This window comes from Carcharodon carcharias, chromosome 9 (genome assembly GCF_017639515.1).
Source record: "Carcharodon carcharias isolate sCarCar2 chromosome 9, sCarCar2.pri, whole genome shotgun sequence".
In the NCBI taxonomy this organism is placed as follows: domain Eukaryota; kingdom Metazoa; phylum Chordata; class Chondrichthyes; order Lamniformes; family Lamnidae; genus Carcharodon; species Carcharodon carcharias.
In genome coordinates, this window is record NC_054475.1 from 165,932,024 (window position 1) to 165,944,078 (window position 12,055).

The window sequence follows — 12,055 nt, forward strand, 5'->3', positions numbered from 1 at the left end:
GACGTCCCAGAACGCCCTGAAGAACTCCACGGTCAGCCCGTCTAGTCCCGGGGTTTTGCCCCTAGAAAGACCGTCGAGTGCGCCGGTCAGCTCCCCCAGACTTATAGGGGAGTCGAGCTTTCCGGCGCACTCCGGGCCGACCTGCGGCAGGTCCTCCCACAAAACTCTGCAAGCTTCCTCACTGGACGGATCCGGAGAGAAAAGGGCAGTGTAGTAATCTCGGGCAATGGCCCTGATGCCCTCCGGATCCGAGACAAGTGATCCGTCGTCGGCCAGCAGCGTAAAGAGCTGCTTACGGACCCCGTGCCTTTTTTCCAGTGAGTAGAAGAAGGGAGAGCCACGGTCCATCTCCTTAAGGAAACAGATCCGCGACCTCACGAACGCGCCCCGAGACCCGACCAGTTGCAGGTCCCGCAGCGCGCCCTTCTTCTCATCGTACACCGACCGCAGGGCCGGGTCCGCGTCGGGCTGACGGAGACGTGCCTCCAGGTCCAGCACCTCCTTCTCCAACTCCTCGACCCTGGATTTGCGTCTCTTTGTCGACCCCTTCGCGTACTCTTGACAGAAAACTCGGACGTGAGTCTTGCCCACGTCCCACCATAGCCTCAAGAAGGGGAAGCCTCCCCGCTTCCTTCTCCAGCCGGCCCAGAAGCGACGGAACGAGTCCAGGAACCGCTGGTCTTCCAACAACAGGTTATTAAAATGCCAGTACGCGGACCCCGTCCGAGCGCAGAACGAAGTGAGCTCCGCCCACACCAGACGGTGGTCCGTGCACGGAACCTGCTGTATAGAAGCAGCCGGAACGCAGGACACGTACGCCTTCGAAAAGTAAAGGCGGTCGAGTCTGGACGCTCCGACTCCAGGTGACACAAAGGTGAACACGCTGGAGTCAGGATGGAGATTTCGCCAGACGTCCACTAAGTCGAAGGACCTGACCAGGTCCCGCAACTTACTCACACCTCGCGTGCAGTGCGGGGTACCGTGACGGTCCCGGACCCCGAGGGTGCAATTGAAATCCCCCCCGAGGACGATGCACTCGCCAGCGTCGATGGAGCCGAGATGAGTGGACACTTCTTCAAAGAAGCTCGCTTGCTGCTGCGTGCCCAGGGGAGCGTACACATTCACAAAGTGAAGCACCGCCCCCCCCAGACGCACAGTCAGGTGCAGCAACCGGCCTGGCACTGGCTCCTTGACCCCCAAGATCTCCGGCTGAAAATGCGGGGCCAACAAGATAGCCACCCCGCCAGAATTGGAGGCTAGGTGACTCATGTAGACCCCCCCTCGCCACTCCAGGAGCCACGTGGCTTCGTCTCCCGGAACGGTATGGGTTTCTTGCAGGAAGCACAACGCATACTTCCCGTCCCTGAGGACCGAGAAGTTCTGGAACCTGCGCTGTGTGGCCCTGCTGCCGCGGATGTTGAGGCTGGCTATAGTCGTCTTCATTGTCAAAGGTACATCAAATCTTCACCTTAAGTCATTAAAAAGAAGAAGAGGACTTTTTTAGTCCTTCCTCTCCTTCAGGAGCCCAGCGAGAAACGTTTGGACCCTCCGCCGCGCGTTCCTATCCAACTCAGGAGACTTGAGAGCCTCGCGAGTGGACCAGAACACCAGCGGAAAAGAATGCCACCGGTCCAAGGCCAACTGAACCCTGTCTCGGCGACCGCGATGACTCGCCAAAAAGTCCCGGAGTTCCCTTGGGGGGATGAGGGGGGAGTCAGTGGAGGGCACCAGGGGATCCACCGCCTCGCTTGAGAGCGACTCAGCGTAATCTCCAGCGCTCACCACGGACACCCCGTCCTCCTCCAGGTCGTCGCCTCCAGCTTCCGACCCCTCCCCCGCATTGAGTACGGGGGCTGAGTCGGAGCTGCCAGCTGGCCCCACCTGTACCTCGATCCCACCCCCAGGATCAAGGCCAGAGGGGTCCTCTCTGGTCTCCTCTAAACGTTTTGGGTCAGAGGGCAGCGGCAGTTCTGATGCCCGCTCTCCTCCCGGCACCGGGTCGTCCGGGGAGCTCAGGACAAGCTCCTGACCTAAAACTAGGACGCCCGGTGCTAAGGGTTGGGAGGGAGCGGGAAGGCCTTCCTTTTCGCCGCCACCCAATGACCCGTTAACATTTTTTAAATTTTGCAAGTTACAGTCCCCCGATGAGCCAGAAGGTACCTCGGGGGTATCGAGGGTCTCTGAGTCGGGCACCACCTCAAGGGAGGTGCCTTCAGTGACCCCCGAGGGGCCCTGTTCAGGGGACTGCAGCAGGTTGACAGGGGTAACAGTGCTGGGAGTCGTTGCAGGTGTTTTGAGTTCCCCCAGAGGACAGGGCGAGATTTTACTTGGCGGAGACGCCACCACCTCTTCATCGGGGGAAGGGACACACCCAACTTCTTCAGTTTGGGCATCACCCACCTCCTCCTCCGAAGCGTGACGTCTCTTCCGGGTCAGGCTGGGGGCTAGGGAGACCTCCATTTCCGAGGCCCCCTCCTCCTTGTCCAGCCCTCCCGGACACTCCACCCTCTGGGTTTTGGGTGTTAGATACCCCGGCTCGGGGTCCCGCGTCCCTTCCCCGCCGGCCCCGGGAGCACGCGCAGGGACGACGCCGGGCCCAGCACTCGGCGCCTTAGCACCCACGGGCCCGGGAGCACACGCGGACACGACGCCGGGGCCGGATGTTGTCTTTTCCCCCGAGCCGGTGCTTGCAGGTGTTTGGGGGGTTTGGGGCGTTTCAGGGGCCGCCTCCAAATTTCGGGTCTTCCTCCGCGCCTTCTTACGGCGCGGGGGCTCTCCCCCCGCCTCACCGGCAGCCGAGATGGCAGCTGCTGCCGGGGTCGCTTCCCCTTGCGGGGAGGGAGATGGAGTGGTGGCGGGGGGAGGAAGGGCGGTGCCAGCCGCGGCCGCTTGGGTGGGGCTCGTGGCCTTGGAGGCGGGGCAGTTCTTTCTTACGTGCCCCACCTCCTTACAGGCATGGCACCGCACACCCTCCGCGGTCCAGAAGACCCGATAGGCGGTCCCCTCAAAATTAACTGAGAAGGCCCCCTCCAGGCACTCCTCCCGGGCCAAGCGGACGAAAACTTGGCGCCGGAAGGAGTACACGTGGCGGAGGGCCGAGTCTTTGAGGCCAAGCGGGACTGGTGCAACCCCTGACCTGACCTCCCCCAGCTTATTAAGGTGGGGGAGGAGGAGCCCACATGGTATAAAGGGCGGGACATTTGAAATAACAATCCTCTGGGCGGTGGCCTCAAGGGGATCCACCGCCAGAAAAGTCCCGCCCACAGTGAGCCCCTTCTGCAGGGCGAGCTGCACTGCCCGCTCGGACCTCAAGAAAAAGATGGCCCTCCCATACATCTTTGAGGCCGCGACAATGGCTGAGGGGCCGACAACCCCAGCCATAGCCTTAACGCAGGCCTCAATAGTCATCTCAGGGTGAGCGTAGCATTTTACCCCGAGGGCCCTGGTGAGGAGACGGAATGGCGACAGGGCAGCGGGAGCAGCAGGAGCTGCAGAAGCAACCACCCCCGCATAAGTCTTTTTTGTAGGCCCTGCCACCGGTGACAAAGCCGCCTCCACATTAGCCCTCGAGGGCCCGGCCACAGGAGATGTTGAACTGGCTTTAAGGCCAGAGCCACGCCCACCCTGGGAAGGATTGGCCATTTTTTTTTTTTTAAATTATATATATTTTTTAATATATATATATTTTTTTTTAAATATACAATGTTCCTCCCTAGGGAGGGAGGTAGTAATAACCTCCCCCTTTTGTACAGGAGAGGAGAGGAGGGAGAGGAGTGAAGGACAGGGAGGCACAGGAGGGAAAAGGGAAGAGTCCAGGTGGGTGTCTCCAGTGAAAGGTGGATGTTGGGTGGGGTGTGATGATCTTCTTGCAGGGGGAGGCAATGTCTTCACCAGCCACCGCTGGCCTTACTGGGAAAGGGCTGGGTGGGGCGGGGGGGTAGCAGAATGGTGGTTTTAACCACACACCCCCCTCTCTTCCTTCCCCAAACCTTCCTACAGTCTTCTTTCCTCCCCCTACAAAACACAGTCCTTTATTGCCCCCACCTTACACAAACAATAATGTTGGACACCCACCTAGGATGTTGTTTTTAGACACAGTCCTGGCCTCCTGGCCTTCCTGTCCTGTAGCAACAGAAGCTGTTCCTCCTCTCTCCCTCTCTCTCCTTTTGCTCCACACGGGCAGGTCCAGCAGCAGCAGCAAACACCTTCAAGTGCAGGTCCAGCAGCAGCAGCAAACACCCTCAAGTGCAGGGGCAGCAGCAGCAGCAAACACCCTCAAGTGCAGGGGCAGCAGCAGCACACAGCAGAAGCAACAACCCCAAAGGCAGCAGCAGAAACAGTTGAAACACTGAGGAGCAGCAACACCAACACCACACACCTTCTCTCCTCAGTATCAGGAAACCAACTGAATCCACAATTACCTCCACGAGATCGTTAAGAAAATGAACTCTTGATACTCTTTTGAGTAAACCTGTTTCCATCTGTTTCTGATGAAGTTACATTGTTTCATAGTTTGTCATTGTGAGATTTGAACTCTTGATAATCTTTTAAATGAAAACCAAATCAACAAAATTGGGATAAATCAGGCACAGCCCCTAATTCAGGTCAGCTGTAAAACCAAGAACAAAGTTTTAAAGGAAACTTACAAACTTTAAATCAAAATGTGATTAAAGGGGTCAACAAAACACCCCAGTCCCCGCGGTGCCCACCGAGCACGGAAGGCCTCGAGAGTGCCAGCAGACACCGCGTGCTCCTTCTCCAGGGACATCCGGCAGCGAACGTAGCCGCGGAAGAGGGACAAACAATCGGGCGGGACTCCCCCGTCGATCGCCCGCTGCCTGGACCTGTTAATGGCCAACTTGGCCAGGCCCAGGAGCAGGTTCACGAGGAGGTCCTCCTCCTTCCCGACCCCCTTCCGCACCGGGTGCCCATAGATCAGGAGCGTGGGGCTGAAGTGCAAACAAAACATCAATAAAAGGTTTTTCAAATAACTAAAAAGGGAGTGCAGCCTACAACACCCTATGTATACATGGTCCACGGACTCCACAAGACCGCAAAAAGGGCACGTGTCCTGAGAGTCCGCGAACCAATGCATCCTCTTATTATAAGGGACTGCTGCATGCAACACCCTCCAACCCAGGTCTCCGATAGAAAGGGGGAGGACACCTCCGTAGAGGGCCTCCCATCGGGGGCTTCCGCCGCCGGACGGCAACAAGGCACGCCAGGGCGTGTCCGGTCGACGGACAAGGGCGAGAAAATGGAAGGTGTGCAGCAGCAGTCCGTACAAAAAGCTCCTCTTTGCCGTGCCAAAAGGCACAGAGGGCATGTCCCCGAGGCGGCTCATATTGCGGGGCACCAGCACCCGAGGGAGGGTTCGGGGCTTGGGGCCAATGTGGAATTCCGTCCGAACAGGGGAACGCTCAGACGGAAGACCACCGCGCACCTGGGCCACCTCAAGACCCAAAATAACGTCGGGTCCGAGCACGACCGTTCTCAGGTCTTGGATGGCATCGGCTGCGACCTGGACACTCACAGACGCGCGTCGCGCCAACTCCTGCGGGAGCATCCAGCCCAGTCCTCCGCCACCCAGCACGTCCCCGATCCTGGTCACCCCTGCGGCCACAGCCCTCCTCTCCGCCAACCACTGAAAAGGACGGAGGGGCGGATTCCTGAGCAGCGGCTCTCTGACGATAGCCGCTACTCCTGACGGGGGAGAGCTGCGTCGCGAGGCGACCACTTTCCAGACTTTGATCAGGTCCTGGTAAAAGACGGGCAACGCCTGCAAGGAGCCACCGAGGCCCAGCTGTTCTATAAACAGGAGCTGCACGTCATAATTCAGGCCGTGCACCTGACGGAAGAAATACGTCATCAGGGCACACCATCTAGGAGGAGGCTCGACGTAGAGGTATCGCTGCAGGGTCTGAAGGCGGAAAGTCGCCACCTGTGTGCGTAGGCACACTAGCGCCTGACCACCCTCCCTAAGCGGGAGACTCAGAACCTCGGCAGCGACCCAGTGCAATCTTTTGTCCCAGAAGAAGTCGACTAACAATCTCTGGATTCTTGTGACAAAGTCCGGGGGAGGGGTCAAAGTGACCAGCCGATACCACAACATGGCGGCGATCAGCTGGTTTATGACCAGAACTCGACCCCGGTAAGATAGCACTCGGAGCAGTCCTGTCCAGCGCCGCAGGCGAGCGGTGACTTTCGTCTCCAGTTCCTGCCAGTTTGCCGGCCAGGATTCCTCAGCGGGGCAGAGATGGACCCCCAGGTAGAGGAGGCTGGTCCTGCTCCAGGTGAAAGGCCTGAGCTCCTCGGGTAGGGGATCCATCTGCCACTGACCGACCAGGAGTCCAGAACACTTACCCCAGTTGATCCTGGCAGAAGAAGCGGCAGAGTAGACCTCCTGGCACTCGCGCATCCTCCGCAGGTCAGCCGGGTCACTAAACATAAGGAGCACGTCATCGGCGTAAGCCGAAAGGACCACCCCGATGCCCGGCCCGCGCAGAACCAATCCCGACAACCTCCTCCGCAAGAGGCGCAGGAAAGGCTCCACGCAAATAGAATACAACTGGCCAGACAGGGGGCAGCCCTGACGTACCCCTCTCCCAAAGCGAAGGGGCGCCGTCAGGGACCCGTTAACCTTCACTAGACACTCCGCGGCAGTGTACAGAAGTCGGATCCGGGCGACAAAATGCGTCCCGAACCCGAAAGCTCGCAGAGTTCCGAGTAAGTATTCGTGATCCACCCTGTCGAACGCCTTCTCCTGATCGAGAGACAGGAAGGCGCTCGACAGACCAGCCCTCTGGGAATGGTGGATGATGTCCCGGACCAGATGGATGTTATCATAAATGGTTCGGTCCGGGACGGTGTAGGACTGGTCAGGGTGGATCATGTGGTCCAGCACGGTGCCGAGCCGAGAAGACATGGCTCGGGCGAAGATTTTGTAGTCCGTGCTGAGGAGGGAGACCGGGCGCCAGTTTTGAAGAAGGCGGAGATCCCCCTTCTTCGGTAGCAGGGCAATCACGGCCCTGCGCCACGAAAGGGGCATCTCCCCGGTAGCAATGCTCTCCCCCAGGACCCCCGCGAAGTCGCTCCCCAAGACGTCCCAGAACGCCCTGAAGAACTCCACGGTCAGCCCGTCTAGTCCCGGGGTTTTGCCCCTAGAAAGACCGTCGAGTGCGCCGGTCAGCTCCCCCAGACTTATAGGGGAGTCGAGCTTTCCGGCGCACTCCGGGCCGACCTGCGGCAGGTCCTCCCACAAAACTCTGCAAGCTTCCTCACTGGACGGATCCGGAGAGAAAAGGGCAGTGTAGTAATCTCGGGCAATGGCCCTGATGCCCTCCGGATCCGAGACAAGTGATCCGTCGTCGGCCAGCAGCGTAAAGAGCTGCTTACGGACCCCGTGCCTTTTTTCCAGTGAGTAGAAGAAGGGAGAGCCACGGTCCATCTCCTTAAGGAAACAGATCCGCGACCTCACGAACGCGCCCCGAGACCCGACCAGTTGCAGGTCCCGCAGCGCGCCCTTCTTCTCATCGTACACCGACCGCAGGGCCGGGTCCGCGTCGGGCTGACGGAGACGTGCCTCCAGGTCCAGCACCTCCTTCTCCAACTCCTCGACCCTGGATTTGCGTCTCTTTGTCGACCCCTTCGCGTACTCTTGACAGAAAACTCGGACGTGAGTCTTGCCCACGTCCCACCATAGCCTCAAGGAGGGGAAGCCTCCCCGCTTCCTTCTCCAGCCGGCCCAGAAGCGACGGAACGAGTCCAGGAACCGCTGGTCTTCTAACAACAGGTTATTAAAATGCCAGTACGTGGACCCCGTCCGAGCGCAGAACGAAGTGAGCTCCGCCCACACCAGACGGTGGTCCGTGCACGGAACCTGCTGTATAGAAGCAGCCGGAACGCAGGACACGTACGCCTTCGAAAAGTAAAGGCGGTCGAGTCTGGACGCTCCGACTCCAGGTGACACAAAGGTGAACACGCTGGAGTCAGGATGGAGATTTCGCCAGACGTCCACTAAGTCGCAGGACCTGACCAGGTCCCGCAACTTACTCACACCTCGCGTGCAGTGCGGGGTACCGTGACGGTCCCGGACCCCGAGGGTGCAATTGAAATCCCCCCCGAGGACGATGCACTCGCCAGCGTCGATGGAGCCGAGATGAGTGGACACTTCTTCAAAGAAGCTCGCTTGCTGCTGCGTGCCCAGGGGAGCGTACACATTCACAAAGTGAAGCACCGCCCCCCCCAGACGCACAGTCAGGTGCAGCAACCGGCCTGGCACTGGCTCCTTGACCCCCAAGATCTCCGGCTGAAAATGCGGGGCCAACAAGATAGCCACCCCGCCAGAATTGGAGGCTAGGTGACTCATGTAGACCCCCCCTCGCCACTCCAGGAGCCACGTGGCTTCGTCTCCCGGAACGGTATGGGTTTCTTGCAGGAAGCACAACGCATACTTCCCGTCCCTGAGGACCGAGAAGTTCTGGAACCTGCGCTGTGCGGCCCTGCTGCCGCGGATGTTGAGGCTGGCTATAGTCGTCTTCATTGTCAAAGGTACATCAAATCTTCACCTTAAGTCATTAAAAAGAAGAAGAGGACTTTTTAGTCCTTCCTCTCCTTCAGGAGCCCAGCGAGAAACGTTTGGACCCTCCGCCGCGCGTTCCTATCCAACTCAGGAGACTTGAGAGCCTCGCGAGTGGACCAGAACACCAGCGGAAAAGAATGCCACCGGTCCAAGGCCAACTGAACCCTGTCTCGGCGACCGCGATGACTCGCCAAAAAGTCCCGGAGTTCCCTTGGGGGGATGAGGGGGGAGTCAGTGGAGGGCACCAGGGGATCCACCGCCTCGCTTGAGAGCGACTCAGCGTAATCTCCAGCGCTCACCACGGACACCCCGTCCTCCTCCAGGTCGTCGCCTCCAGCTTCCGACCCCTCCCCCGCATTGAGTACGGGGGCTGATTCGGAGCTGCCAGCTGGCCCCACCTGTACCTCGATCCCACCCCCAGGATCAAGGCCAGAGGGGTCCTCTCTGGTCTCCTCTAAACGTTTTGGGTCAGAGGGCAGCGGCAGTTCTGATGCCCGCTCTCCTCCCGGCACCGGGTCGTCCGGGGAGCTCAGGACAAGCTCCTGACCTAAAACTAGGACGCCCGGTGCGAAGGTTTGGGAGGGAGCGGGAAGGCCTTCCTTTTCGCCGCCACCCAATGACCCGTTAACATTTTTTAAATTTTGCAAGTTACAGTCCCCCGATGAGCCAGAAGGTACCTCGGGGGTATCGAGGGTCTCTGAGTCGGGCACCACCTCAAGGGAGGTGCCTTCAGTGACCCCCGAGGGGCCCTGTTCAGGGGACTGCAGCAGGTTGACAGGGGTAATAGTGGTGGGAGTCGGTGCAGGGGTTTTGAGTTCCCCCAGAGGACAGGGCGAGATTTTACTTGGTGGAGACGCCACCACCTCTTCATCGGGGGAAGGGACACACCCAACTTCTTCAGTTTGGGCATCACCCACCTCCTCCTCCGAAGCGTGACGTCTCTTCCGGGTCAGGCTGGGGGCTAGGGAGACCTCCATTTCCGAGGCCCCCTCCTCCTTGTCCAGCCCTCCCGGACACTCCACCCTCTGGGTTTTGGGTGTTAGATACCCCGGCTCGGGGTCCCGCGTCCCTTCCCCGCCGGCCCCGGGAGCACGCGCAGGGACGACGCCGGGCCCAGCACTCGGCGCCTTAGCACCCACGGGCCCGGGAGCACACGCGGACACGACGCCGGGGCCGGATGTTGTCTTTTCCCCCGAGCCGGTGCTTGCAGGTGTTTGGGGGGTTTGGGGCGTTTCAGGGGCCGCCTCCAAATTTCGGGTCTTCCTCCGCGCCTTCTTACGGCGCGGGGGCTCTCCCCCCGCCTCACCGGCAGCCGAGATGGCAGCTGCTGCCGGGGTCGCTTCCCCTTGCGGGGAGGGAGATGGAGTGGTGGCGGGGGGAGGAGGGGCGGTGCCAGCCGCGGCCGCTTGGGTGGGGCTCGTGGCCTTGGAGGCGGGGCAGTTCTTTCTTACGTGCCCCACCTCCTTACAGGCATGGCACCGCACACCCTCCGCGGTCCAGAAGACCCGATAGGCGGTCCCCTCAAAATTAACTGAGAAGGCCCCCTCCAGGCACTCCTCCTGGGCCAAGCGGACGAAAACTTGGCGCCGGAAGGAGTACACGTGGCGGAGGGCCGAGTCTTTGAGGCCGAGCGGGACTGGTGCAACCCCCGACCTGACCTCCCCCAGCTTATTAAGGTGGGGGAGGAGGAGCCCACATGGTATAAAGGGCGGGACATTTGAAATAACAATCTTCTGGGCGGTGGCCTCAAGGGGATCCACCGCCAGAAAAGTCCCGCCCACAGTGAGCCCCTTCTGCAGGGCGAGTCGCACCGCCCGCTCGGACCTCAAGAAAAAGATGGCCCTCCCATACATCTTTGAGGCCGCGACAATGGCTGAGGGGCCGACAACCCCAGCCATAGCCTTAACGCAGGCCTCAATAGTCATCTCAGGGTGAGTGTAGCATTTTACCCCGAGGGCCCTGGTGAGGAGACGGAATGGCGACAGGGCAGCGGGAGCAGCAGGAGCTGCAGAAGCAACCACCCCCGCATAAGTCTTTTTTGTAGGCCCTGCCACCGGTGACAAAGCCGCCTCCACATTAGCCCTCGAGGGCCCGGCCACAGGAGATGTTGAACTGGCTTTAAGGCCAGAGCCACGCCCACCCTGGGAAGGATTGGCCATTTTTTTTTTTAAATTATATATATTTTTTAATATATATATATTTTTTTTATTAAATATACAATGTTCCTCCCTAGGGAGGGAGGTAGTAATAACCTCCCCCTTTTGTACAGGAGAGGAGAGGAGGGAGAGGAGTGAAGGACAGGGAGGCACAGGAGGGAAAAGGGAAGAGTCCAGGTGGGTGTCTCCAGTGAAAGGTGGATGTTGGGTGGGGTGTGATGATCTTCTTGCAGGGGGAGGCGATGTCTTCACCAGCCACCGCTGGCCTTACTGGGAAAGGGCTGGGTGGGGCGGGGGGGGTAGCAGAATGGTGGTTTTAACCACACACCCCCCTCTCTTCCTTCCCCAAACCTTCCTGCAGTCTTCTTTCCTCCCCCTACAAAACACAGTCCTTTATTGCCCCCACCTTACACAAACAATAATGTTGGACACCCACCTAGGATGTTGTTTTCAGACACAGTCCTGGCCTCCTGGCCTCCCTCTCTCTCCTTTTGCTCCACACGGGCAGGTCCAGCAGCAGCAGCAAACACCTTCAAGTGCAGGTCCAGCAGCAGCAGCAAACACCCTCAAGTGCAGGGGCAGCAGCAGCAGCAAACACCCTCAAGTGCAGGGGCAGCAGCAGCACACAGCAGAAGCAACAACCCCAAAGGCAGCAGCAGAAACAGTTGAAACACTGAGGAGCAGCAACACCAACACCACACACCTTCTCTCCTCAGTATCAGGAAACCAACTGAATCCACAATTACCTCCACGAGATCGTTAAGAAAATGAACTCTTGATCTGGGGGTTACAAACCCAGTACCATAACCACTTGGCTACTTAGGCCAAGCTAAAAATATATTGGACAGACCTTGAAGCACAATGTTACTTCAGAACCTGTAACTCTTTCGAGTACAAACCCATTTCCATCTGTTTCAGATGAAGTTACATTGTTTGCCATTGTGAGATTTGAACTCTTGATCTTAGGGTTACAAACCCAGTACCATAACCACTTGGCTATTTAGGCCAAGCCCTTATATGGAACACTTCACGAATTTGCATGTCATCCTTTCGCAGGGGCCAAGCTAATCTTCTCTGTATCATTCCAATTTTAGTATATGTGCTGCCGAAGCGAGCACTTAAGAAGATGTAACTCTTTCGAGTTAAAACAAATAAAACCAAATTAACAAAATTGGGATAAATTAGGCACAGCCCCTAATTCAGGTCAGCTGTAAAACCAAGAACAAAGTTTAAAGGAAACTTACAAACTTTAAATCAAAATGTGATTAAAGGGGTCAATAAAATACCCCAGTCCCCATGGTGCCCACCGGGCATGGAA

General features: G+C 58.5%; 1 non-coding gene across 1 annotated transcript; it reads right to left on the reverse strand.

Annotated features, from left to right (window-relative positions):
* Nucleotides 1-11,748: 11,748 nt before the first annotated feature.
* On the reverse strand, nucleotides 11,749-11,855 carry LOC121282648. Its single transcript, XR_005944091.1, has one exon. It is a non-coding gene; the product is annotated as a U6 spliceosomal RNA (small nuclear RNA).
* Between the last annotated feature and the right edge of the window lie 200 nt (nucleotides 11,856-12,055).